Below are 13,347 nucleotides of genomic sequence, written 5' to 3'. Positions count from 1 at the left end.
TTCACCGTACCATTGGTTCAGTGAATTCCCGTACTGAACTTCATATTTTACTGTTTCCCGAAGACAATGCTCATAAAATTCTAGCTTCCTGGTTTTTTGACCACCAAGTAGACCCTGCTTACTCAGAACATCTATCCACCTCTTACTCATATGCCAAGCCGCATTACCCACAATCTGGTAGTATCTAAACCTAGGTTCAAGGATGATACAACAAGTGAACCCGTAACCGTGCATCTCCAGTCCCTTCATCACCACAAAGCACCCTCTGAAACCCGAATAACTCCACCTCCAGCCTTGTAAGAGCACCCGATAGAATCCAGCCTACCCAGGGAAATTAAATTCTTCCTCAGTGTTGCTAGACGCTTGACATCAGTCAATGTCCTCACTGTACATCTTTATTCGAAATGTACAAATACCTACAACCTTGCACGGCGCATCATTCCCCTTGAGGACTTTCTCCATAAATGGATCGATAAGACGTAAACCAATCCCTATTTGCACAAGCATGAAACGGGCAACCCGAATCAAGAATCAAATCATCTCAAGAGCTGCCAACAGAAATTGTGAGAACGTTACCACCGTCTGAATCATTACCTCTACAACAGCCACACTATCAACTTAAGAGGATTTTCCCTTTGCCTTCTTATGCTGCGGACTGAAGTGCCTTTCCGTGCGACAGATGTAGCATCTCAGAAAACTTCGTTCTGTTCTTAGACTTGAACGATTTCTGCTTCCAGACCTTGCAACTCTTTGGAATTTAGAGCTGCCTTCACGTCTTCCATGGACAAAGTAATTATGTCATACATCATGTATCGACAAAGTTCTCATACGAGGGTCGTAGAGAACCCATCAGAATAATAGTATTTTCATCCTCCATCTTGACATCAATATTATTCAAGTCCATGATCATATTGTTTACCTCGTTAAGATGGTCTTTCAGTGACAAACCTTCGTGCATCTAAATAGTGAACAATCACTTCTTTAGATACAAATGATTTGTAAGAGATTTTGTCATGTACCGAGACTCCGACTTGTTCCACAGCCCATCCGGCATAGTCTCTCAAGCAACTTTTCGGAAAATCTCGTTACTCGAGCACAACATAATTGCACTGTGTGCTCTCTCCATAACCTCGTCTTTGTCCCTAATCTTTTCTAGCTGTGCTTTTCCTTCCTCTTTAGCACCGTTGATAACCCATGTTGAACCAACAGAGCTTGCATCCTAACCCACCACAGGTTAAAATTGTTTTTGCCGTTAAACCTCTCGATTTTTATAAATTTGGGGCGCCATTCCTGCTTCGAACCGAAAGCTTTGATACCAGTTTGTTACGACAAACGTAGCGAGCCCAAAAACAAATCAAGAAACACGGTAGAAAAGTAAACACACCACACACAAAGATTTAGTGTGGTTCAGCAAAGCCTAAATCCACGGTAGAGATCCAATGAAAGTTTTCACTATGCAAAAAATAGGAGATTACAAGTTTCAGCCCTTTAACCCAAGCTCCCCTCTCATACTAATTCTTTGCGATTTTTAGTGTCTCAATCATCCTACTCCAAACCTAAGCGCCCTTATATACCGGGCTACAAGAGAGTACTAAATAGGGTCTACAACCCGCAAGTAAAAGGGGGTCGTTTGGGTGACCCAGAACCATATTCGGGCCACAACATCACACCTGTTAATAGGCATAAAAAAGTTTCTTTAGCCACTAAGGAAATGCGAAGTATCTAGGAGAGTCCTTCATGACTAAGTATCCTTGGCTACTAAGGAAATACAGTAAATATCTAGGAGAGTCATGGATAAGTTTCCTTCATGGCTAAGAGAACTTCATGGTTAAGAAAACAAATACAAATATCAGTCGAAACAGTAAAAAATTGCAGCCTGGTCTGGATGCAGCTTAGACTTAGAGTAGCTCGCCTAAGCCTAGTGTAGGTCTTTAGGCTGCTAACCTTAGGGTCTTCATCACTGTGGTCCCACTAAGCGTGCCAATTTGTTTAGCTTAAATTAAATTTGTGGCGTGCCAAAGTATCCCTATAAGATGCAATTAATTGGCGATGATATCAATTCTCCGATTAGAGAAGACCCTTTCCTGTTCCAGATGCCTTTAGAACAAGAACTTTTGTAATCAATTTTGGAATGATGAAAATGGTTGAGTGGAAATAAATTGAAGGTGGTGACAAAATGCGTAGATGCACTCTGTGGTGTTCACATTTATTTTATTATATAAAAGTGTATATGTACGATCAAGTTACTAGCATTTATATGTGGACACCCCTTAACCCTTGCAGATGTGTTCTGAGCAAAACTGTGACATTATATCTTTATTTAGGAAATAAAACGGCTCGACTCGCAATCTCGTACCACAAGGGGTACGGACTTGTGCATCGTGATTCGGCTCAAGCATTTGGAGGACAACTTATTCGGTGATAGGTAAAGGATAAGAGGAAGGATGATGATGATGATGATGGTGGTGATGATCTTTCCTAGATACAATTTAAGATTTATACTATCTTTTTCTTTCTTTTTGCTCATTAATTAATCAAACATGACGAAATGGTAACACTTTTCGCTTCTTTCTTTTCTCTCATAACTAATTTTATTCATTATTTTCATTTCCCTCCTATTATACCAAATACAGCCTTAGAGTGTTGGAATGCTGGAGTAAATGGCAATGCGACAGTCCCCTACGATCTCACCATATCCTCCTAACCTCCAATGAGAACAGCACCATATTGAAACAGATATAAAGGGGGGAATTTGGAGAGGGTTTAAAGGCATTGACACCCCATGGGCCAACAATACTGTGAGAGGGGAAGGAAAGACCAGTCGTCAGTCTAAAGTCCATGCTTAACAATATGTCATATCTGTTTATATTTCCAAGAAAGGAAAGGAGGTGATAGTGTGTGGTTCTTGAAGTTGACAGCTGAGTGGGGATAGTCTACTCAACTTTACCAAGAGAGCAAAAAGCGACTATGAATATGTAATTTTTGCTCTCTCCTACCTGCTTTTCTGTACTCACGAACATGTGGACCACTTCTTGGCTTGGCAAGACACCTTCCTCCGTCGGATTTGAGAGGACCAAGGATGAGAAGGTCTTTGCTTTTTGAAGGAGCCTAAAACATGTCTCTCTCAAGTATTAGAAGAACAAAAAACCTCTACTTTTTACTTTTTCTTCTTCCTTTTGGTAGGTAAGTAAGTTACAAATCCAATGTACCTAGCTCTAAGATTATTTATTTTTTAATGACCGTGCTACTTTGACATCTTTCGATTTTGGCCCCTTGTAAATCTTTGGAAGGTTAGGAAGTACCACCAGGCTACACCCACTTATATTATTTACTTGTTGCATTATTGTTTTATAAAACTGTATCTCTAACAAAAATTACTTTTTGCAATTGTTTTTGTTTATTTGATATTACTGTTTCCATTGCATTATGTTTGCCTTTTTTTAATAGAATTAATTCAAAAAAGTATTGTCCTCGTGTTATGTTTTATCCTAGTTTTTTGTGGCTGCTGTGTAACAAAAGGTGACTGCAAATTCTGTTTAGGTTGCTGTTATGGTAATTGTGTAAATTTTGTTAAATACAGCTAGTTATATTCATTCTTGATGTGTTTGGGTAGTAGCAGTTTTTGGGCTGGTACTGAAGGGCTTCTTTTGACCCAAAAAAACATAAATATATTCTTTTCAGGGATCCTGACGCCTGGAAAAGGAGGCTACGAGAGGCAGAATTGAAGGCCGAACAATGGAGAGCGGAAAGAGAAGAGAAGAAAAGCGCCAACATCAACATTCGGCTTGAAAATTTATATAAATTATGGATATGAACGCACGCTAGCAGCTTAATGTTGATGGCTTATGTGAGACTAGTAGTATGTCTTTCTTTTGGCCTGGAATGTGTATTAACGTGTGGAGGACTGGTGGTATAACTACCATCTTTTGGTGAACATTTATGAGTTTGTGTTTGAAATTGCCTGCAAGTGTGACTTAATATTGACCGCTTTGAGCTATGATAATGAAATATCCTTCAAACATCAAATTACATATTATTCTCCCAACAAAATTTTCTATAAAAATCATCTATCAACCTATACATATTTACATAATAAACAACAATTACATCCCAAAATAAATTTCGTAATTCTATAAATATAACTCCACTTTGATCTCAACTTGTGATGTTTCATTCCCAATGCTTCTCGACTCCTTGGCCTATGAAGTGTTAGGGGTGAGCATTGGAAGATCCCCAAAAAACACTTATTTCAAACCCATACAAGAAACTGTTTTTCATACAAATAACCTATTAATTTCTTTGTATAAAAATTAATATTGTCAATCATTTCTCCACTGGGCTCGAACTTCGACCTTTCTTTATAAAGTAAGAGTTTGATACTATTAGATCACCAACTCATCAGTATATTATTAAACATTTTAAACCAATCTGTCATCCCTTTTGTGTTATAATTGTCATCATTTATCAACCTATACATATTTACATAATAGATAATAATTACATCTACATTTTTTTTTCTTTCATAATTCTATAAATATAACTCCACTTTGATCTCAACTAGTGATGTTTCATGCCCAATGCTTGTTGACTCCATGGCCTTTGAAGTAGTTAGGGGGGTGAGCATTGGAAGGTCCCAAAAAACACTTATTTCGAAGTCATACAAGAAACTTTTTTTCATACAAATAACCTATTAATTTATTTGTATCAAAATTAATATTGTCAATCATTTTTCTATTGCGGCTCGAAATAAGGGTCTGATACTGTTAGGTCTGACTCGTACCAATCCTTATGCAGACATCCCTTTTGTATTATAATTGTCATCATATATTACACCTTTTTTTTTTGTTTTTTTTTTTTTTAAAGATTTATTTTAAGCACCTAGTACTGACAAATTTCGTATTTATTTTATAACTAATGAACTCTTAAGAATACTATTTGAACTAAACAACATGGCTTGTGCCACATTTTGTGTTTGTAGTTACTGTAGGATCATAGACATTTGGTTTTACATTCTATTTTTTGTTGTTATTAATACAATTATTTTAATTTAATTAAGTTCTAACATATCTAAATATATCAATATATACACACACACATATATACCCAAAGAAATTTGTTGTGTCAGGACATTTTTTTTTATACATTATATTTTGTTGTTATTAATACAATTATTTTAATTTAATTCCGTTCTTTCAAACGTAGCTATATATATACACACACTACTATTAAATGTGTGTAGAATTTTTATACATTTTTAAAATATTAAAATAAAACATTATTCAATTTACTCAGAAAAAAATATTTTTAGAAATAATATAAGTGAAAATAGACATTTGTTGAATTTTTTAAATAATATATTATTTAATTTAGTCCAAAGATATATAAAGGACAAAAAGTTGTGTTAAACACCAACTTCTCTTTAGATTTTTTTTTTTATAAAAAATTTATATGATATATTTTAAAAAATTAAAATTTGTACACGTAATATAATGTCACTTATATATTAATAAATAAAATATAAGTGACAAAACCTTGTATAAGAAACGATTTTTTTTTTTTTCTTTTCATAAGAGAGCCTATTGATTCAAGGCCAACATTGTCAAGTCTCTGATTTTTTTATATTAAAGTGGCTATTTAAATTTAACAATTCAATATGTCAAAAAAAAAAAAACATTTAAAAAAAGAAGTGCGATAGGTTGTAGGACAAATAGGCTACAAGGGGATGCAAAAATGATATAATTCAATAATTTATTTTGCAAAACCAAAAAGAGTTGGGTTGGTCTGGCCTCCACCCTCTTTTTATTCGGTTTTCCCACCGATAAAGAAAAGGGACGACGATATGCAAAGTCGGAAGCTTCTTGACTTGTAGGACGCCTTTTTATTTTTTATTTTTTATTTTTGTCCGCTAAATAAACTTTATTAGAACAAACAGGCCATAGCCCAAAGAAAGTTCAAACGGACAAAGGTCAGCAGGCCAACAAATTAAAACAAAACAGACAAGCCCAACCCATAGGCCTTGGCCTTCATCAGGTTAACTTTCATTTCACACTTAAGAATTGGAGAAGCACAGTGGTATCCCTTCATTAATTCCTGTGCATTGAACACACCATTCCCAATTCTTCTATGTTGAATGAATGTTGTTTGGTTCTTGTCCACAGTAAAAGGGAATACACTCTTCAGCTTATGTGAAATAAGTTTGGAAACAAGTTAGAAGGAAATGGGGTTAGAACAATGGTCATGGGTACGGGGAGAGAGGACGGAGAAGAGAGCCACTTGGTTGGTTTGTTTGAGGATTTCCTTTGTAAATCTTGTTTGAACATGTCCATGTTTAGAGATTTTTGCCATCTTTTGTTGGTCTCAGTACCAATTTATGTTTCCTCTTTAACATCAAAACTTGGTGTTTTAGATCCGTCAAAGGCTTGTATCATCACCATTGTTGTGCACAATTGTTTATATCATCTCTCAGGAGTAGTATGGTCTTTTACCATCTTGTGATACAATTTCACAATAGTTTAAGATAGTACATTGCAGCTATTCAAGCCTATTTTATGTGTTAACTGATGTTCAGTATATGAAAATTAGCTATAGGGATTTTTAGGGGTACTATGGTCATTTCATAGTTGTGTTATATGTTTATACATTTGTTCAAATAACTGCACTGCATTTAACAGATGTGAATTAGCATGCATCATGAATTATACAGCCTCAGCAACAGATTAAGGTTGAGAATAACAAATGGTTGTTACAAAGGCATTTTGGTATTTTTACATGAAGCTCAGGTGTGTGACACGTTGATGTGGTCCTAGTGAGAGAGTGTATACACTACATTGCATTTCTTAATGACCAAGTTTGGGATAAGAATGCTATTACAATAATGATATAGTGAGTTATAATTTCTAGTACACTAGAGTACAATTTAGCTGAGTTGGCAAGGGCATTGTGATCCTTTCACATGAAGAATGTTCTTTGACCAATGATTGGTTGTAGGTGCCATGTGTATATTCTTCTTGTAGTAGGACTTACAATGTATGCTTGAGTATATATGTATACTAATAAGTGCTCAAATATGATGCATTTTAGTACCTAAGTTAGGGTATTTTAGTCTATTCATCTATTTTACTTTCTTATTTTAGTACTAATTTATATTTTTTGTCTATTTCAAGTCAATAAGGTTCAAACGGTCTAAAAATGGTCCATTACAACCTTTTTGGAGTCAAGCATAGAGTTCCGGAAAGTTTCAAAAAAAAATGCATAATTTCGCTACCACGAGATTTGGATCGATCGAAAATATTTTGGATCGATCAAGAATACGCTGGCAACGAGCTATTTTATTTCCGTGCGCCCGAACTCCACCTACCACATGGCTGCAGGATTAGATATTTTAAAGGTTTATTTTTTGACTTGTTCACTACTCCAAGAAGCTGGTATAAAGGGGGAATTGAACCATTTGTACAGGGTCTTCTATAATGACTCGGTCATTTTCCTTCATTTCATTTTTCTCAGATTTTCACCGATATATTTTTTTCCGTTGGTCTTTCTTTTCTGAGTTTGGTTTCTTGTCATATTGTGTCATCTTGAGTACTCTGGAATGATTTTTGAGACTCTTTTATTTGGATTGACAACTTCTTTTGAGGATCGCGTCATTTCCACATTTTCATTTTTTCGGCATTATTCACTTTTCGTCATTTTCCCTATTTTGTCTTTTCTCCGTTTGTCACTTTATTGGCATAACCTCACTTTTTGTGCTTGGAGTTGGTTTTTGACTTCACATATTTTTATTCTATGTGGTTTCCATAAAATACGTATCTTTACTTTTGCAGTAAAGTACTCTGGTTGTTCCCATTGTCCATAGAGGTATAGATGCACAGTTTTTCAGAATCTTTTTCTTTTCTTGAGGTGTTTTTCATAAATATCTTTTGAAGATATTTTATTTTAGGGGTTTTTAAGAAAATATTTTTGAAAAATATTTTTATTTTGGGTAATTAGTGCAGTTTTCACTTTTTAGAGGGGTCATTGTGCAATTAACGAAAGTTATTGCAAAAATGCCTCGATTTGAGCCTGGATTCTCGTACGGGTTTCATTTTCACTTTTCTTCGAGTCGAGTACTCTTAGAATTGTCTTCTGGTCGTTTTCCCCAGTTTCAGGGTTTCTGGCCCCGTTTACTGCCAAACTTGTTCGGGGCATATCTTTCTGTTCGGGACTCTATTTTTTACGTCGTTTCTTCTGTTATTTATATTTTATCATTTCGGTTCTTTTTTGTTTACGAAGTTTTGCCGTTTGAATGTGTCTGCTCAAATTTCACTTTTTCGGACTTGGTAGGGCCCGTTCAGGACACTTTTAGGGTTTTACTATAAATAGAATGCCTTAAACACTTTTTCACCTTCTTCCTCCCTCTCTTGGCCGGATTCCATGGCAGCCAAGGGGTTGCCACCTTCTTTCTCTTATTTTGAGCTTCTTCCCTTTGTTAAAAAGTCATAGTGCCTTTGTATTTTATGTTTGTCTTGACTACGCACATCTTTCCCCCTTATTAGAACCCGTTTTTGGCCATTTTTTGAGTTCGGGTTTGAGGTCAAGTTAGGATTTTGGTACGTCCTCTTTAGAGTTTAATGATCACCGTGTTGTCGGGACAAAACTCCGAAGTTTCGTCGAATTCAGAGCGGTTTCATTTTGGTGGTTTTTGAGATTTTCATCTCAAATTGAGGTAGGGGTGTTATAGGTTATTATTTTTATTGTCTTGCATGCTATTGATCCTTATACAACTTGTATGCATACTTTTATTCATAATCTAGAATTTAATTTACTTATTTTCTATGTTTAAGATTTAATTCTCATAATGATATCCAACTTAGAATTAAATTGTGGCATGCTAGTAAATTAGGATTTGGTATGTTTGTTAACATATATTAAATTGGGATTATTTAAATAAAGATTGTAACTTTTATTTAATAAATTTCTTTTGTGAAAGTTTAATTATTATAGTTGTACATTGCATGGAATTAACTTGCGATACGCTATTAATTAAGTCTTGGTATGCTCTTTAACATACTTTAATTTTGGAGCATTTGGATGAGTTTGAAAATCTAGAAATTTTAATTAAAAGAATTAATTAAAATTGATTTAAAGGTTCCATTGGCTTAATTGAATTTCAAACTTGATATTTGAAATGATTAGGACTTGTTTACTAGCATATATTAATTTGGGACCATTTGAAGTTACTTTAGAAATTAGAGATTTAATTATCATGATTTAATTAAATTCTACTTTGTTGTTCCATTGACTTAATTAAGATTTTGAATGGATGTATATAATAATCATGCAATGTTGTTTAACATATGTTAATTAGGGGTCATTTTATTGAGATTTGAAACTTAGAGAAATTAATTAGTTTATTTAATTAATTTTCGTTTCTATAGCGTTAATGATTTAATCATGTGTTTGACATTGGTTATATGTTTAAATCATGATTTTGGACTTATATTAGATTCGTGAGTTTATATTCTCAATGTTGAAATATATTGTTATAGCGTGTAATGAATCGCACACAGAAGATTCGACATTTATCATGCCATAGTAATTGTGAATTTAGAGCATGTATTGTATTTGTTTCCAAATTTGGTTATGCGTGGTAGATAATTGGTTATCTTATATATACGTTGTTGAACAACTTGTCGATTTTGAAAACTTGGAGATGTCGTTGTTTGATTACGATTAGGACATGGTTCTAGTACGGGGGATTGTCCCTCTACAGTCCAATGTGCACATAAGAAGGTTACCCATACGCTAGTAACCCTAAAGTAACTATGGTGTCGGTCTGATCCGGCATTATGTCCAAGTATTCACCTTGTTTAATTTCGCTTTTCATTTCAAGTTAATAATTAGATGATATCGTAACTTGTTGTTCCTTAATTGATTTCCCATTTTAAGTTTCAAGATGTTAACTTTGAGAAATCATGCTTTATGCGTTGTATTGGAAGTTCCAATGTTGGTTAGATTGCATCGATATTGTGATTTGTGTTTTGATGTTCAAATGTAGCTTAGGAACGATCTTATAGATTCATTTAGAACATAGACGTTAGGTGGCATGATCCACTTTAGTTGCTTTCGTGTTTTAGATTTCAAGTTGAGGACTTTGAGAATCTATATCTTGTTGCTTTGTATAACATACTTCTTTATTGTTTAAATTGCATTAATGATGTGATTTATGCTAGAAATGATCTAAGGTAGCTTAGGATGCTCCCTGAGTCTTATCTTGACATAAACGTTAGGTGACATGAGCCATTTAACTTGTTTCACCTTAAAGTGATAATTTTGTAAAATGTTATGTCTATGCATGCTCATTTCCTATGAGTAACTTTACGTTACTCACCCCGAAGTTACTAGGGATTTGTTTCACGTACAAAGGCTTGGTTCGTGATACTCATCATTCCTTGGATGACTTGTAACTTTTAAATTTCCATTTCATGTAAATGTTAGCATGAAATGTCATTTTGTAGCGTTGAATATCAAAACTTGTATCTTTGATTCCATATATGTAGGTACAAAGGCTTGGTTCATGATACTCATCATTCCTTGGATGACTTGTAACTTTTAAATTTTCATTTCATGTAAATGTTAGCATGAAATGTCATTTTGTAGCGTTGAATATCAAAACTTGTATCTTTGATTCCATATATGTAATGTACACATAAGTAAACTCTTTTCAATATATTTGGCATACATGGTGTTAAAGTAAAAGGAGAGGCAATATACACATAGTATAATATATATATATATATATATATATAGATATGATCTATATAACTATAGCGTGATTCCGAAATGTGCCGGTGTTGGATGTGCGAAGGCGGGGCCCGCTATGAAACCGGACGTGTTGTTATCGTGTTTGTGTTCAGCTCCTCCTCCGAACCCCCCACCTTCCAAAGCTGAACATGTTGGGATTTATATGCCCTGGCATAGCAAATTCCTATCTGGATTATAGTGACATATGTTCCTGACATATCTGAAATATTTATGATTTATATAATTGGTGAATTCAATGTATTATATTTCGATTCACTATGAAATTAATAGTGTCCATGTAATTACAAGAAATATTTATATATATGTATGTGATGACAATCAATGCATGATATATAAATAGTAATTATAAATTGTTCATAGTCGGTAATTATGGATGGACTCATAATTAATTAAGACTTGAACTGGATCCGCGTTAGATTGAGATATATTACGAGAGCCGTCGTATGCAATTACTCCCTATCACCGTCATGGCATTTGACTCTTAAGCATGAGAAAAGTATAGACTCTTTTATTAATTAACAATTACTTTGATTTGTTCGGCGGATTCTTCGGGATCCTTAGACCGACACTTTGGGTAGTTATGTAATTAATAGTTAGAGGGTTATATTTTCAATATTTGCATCATTGCTACTTGTATTTATTTTGTATTGATTATGGTTGATCACAAAATAAATTCGAATGCCTTCGTATGATTTTAGACAAAATGATTTATTATATATTTATTTATTAAATTATTATTTTTGTCAAACAAATGTTTTATTGTGATCGAGCTAGAAATAATCAAAGGTACAAAAATAAATATATTAATTAAGTAGTCGGATTGATGGCTATATTTATCCGATAACTAATTATGCATAGAGGGGTCAAAGTGCAATATTGACTTAGAGGTTATTTATTATTTAATTGGAGTTCAATTAATTTCTTTTAGTGGAATAGAAATTAATTTATGAATTAATTGAATTGGGTCCATGGACCGGGCCAATTATTAATTCATTGTAGCCAATAAAATAATAGGCCCAATGGATTCTCACTCATAGCCCAACTTGATATTGGAATCATATTAGATTTGAGACATATGAATTAGAGATGGAGAAGGATTTGTTGTTTCCTTTTCTTTATTTTTATATTGCCTATAAATATACATGGTCTATGTATATTTTAGGAGGTGATTTTGATGAGAAGAAAATAGGAATAACTTTTCTCTCTCTAGAAAATTAGGGTTTATGTTCTCATCTAATGGAGGCTCCCACAAACCTAGTTTTCCAAGGTCATTCATGGAGGCTTATGAGTGATTCCTAAAGGCAAGACCATTACCAAGAAGATGGAGATCCATGGAAAAGATGTCTAGCAAAAGGGATCTACAATAGGTGAGAACATTCACTTTAGAGGAGAGATCTGAGGTTTACTCAAACCTTGATGTAAGTATTCAATCTTTTAATTGAATGATACATCATATTTTATTTTTACATAAAACTTGTCTCTATGTGATGAATCAAAATCTATGAATTTAAATCCCTCGAAAAGTTTTTAAAACTAGCACGTTTCCCAACAATGGTATCAGAGCATGGTTTGATTCATTACTAGAGATCATGATTTTATGAAAATCATCATTCATGGATCCAAAATTATATTCATATATATTTTTATTGATGTATGTTGATGTATGATTTAATATGTTGATATATATTGATACATGATGATGTATGAATAATTGTGAATGAATGATGATGTATGATTGGGCCATGGATGAAGCTTATAGGAATATTGAATGTAATTTTATCTTTGGCTGAATGTAATTAAGGCTTTGATTTAGCCGTTTGAAAGTTAAATGATGTAATTTATTTTTTCCATTGTATTTCAAGTTGTAAATATTTTTAAAGCCATGTAATATTCATCAAAGGATGCTATGAAGCTTCAAGAAGGTCCAAAAGGGTTAAATTATGCTTCAGTAATTTTTTGGAATTTTTCCGAATTTTTTGGAATTTTTCTGGAATTTTTTGAGGCTTAATTTAATTTTCTGGGAATTTTTCTGATTTTTCTGGAATTTTTCGGCATTTTTCCGGTGGCCGGAGCATCGCCGGCGGCGAGAAGAGGCGTCGGAGGAGGCTGGGATCAGATGTGGTGCATGTGGGGTGAGCCTGGCGCGTGAGGAACACGCGCCAGGAGGAAACATATGCTGGCGCGTGCATTGCACGCGCCAGCCAAGAGTGTAGGACCTCCACGCGTGTGCAGGCGCGTAGAGGCGCGTCCCACGCGCCCCACGCACGTGCCAGCGCGTGGGGGCACGTCCCAAGCGCCCCAGGCGCGTGCCAGTGCGTGGGGGCGCGTGCCTTCACCTGCAGCATGCCCCAGGCGCGTGTGAGCGCGTGTGGGGCCCTCCAGGCGCACTCCAAGCGGTGTTTTGCTTCTCCTGGTGCGTACCAGCCTTATGTGGGTGTTTGCAAGCCGATGGATGATCTTCCCGCGATACTTAGAGTAGTTAAATGTTAAAAGCTGATTCCATTGGCCGTTTTATTTGTTTTATCTGTTATTTATTTATTTATGCGA

Source organism: Cornus florida, unplaced genomic scaffold (genome assembly GCF_030987335.1).
Source record: "Cornus florida cultivar Cherokee Brave unplaced genomic scaffold, ASM3098733v1 CherokeeBrave_3.0.0_Hap2_Chr04, whole genome shotgun sequence".
NCBI classification, from domain to species: domain Eukaryota; kingdom Viridiplantae; phylum Streptophyta; class Magnoliopsida; order Cornales; family Cornaceae; genus Cornus; species Cornus florida.
This window is presented reverse-complemented; position numbering follows the sequence as displayed.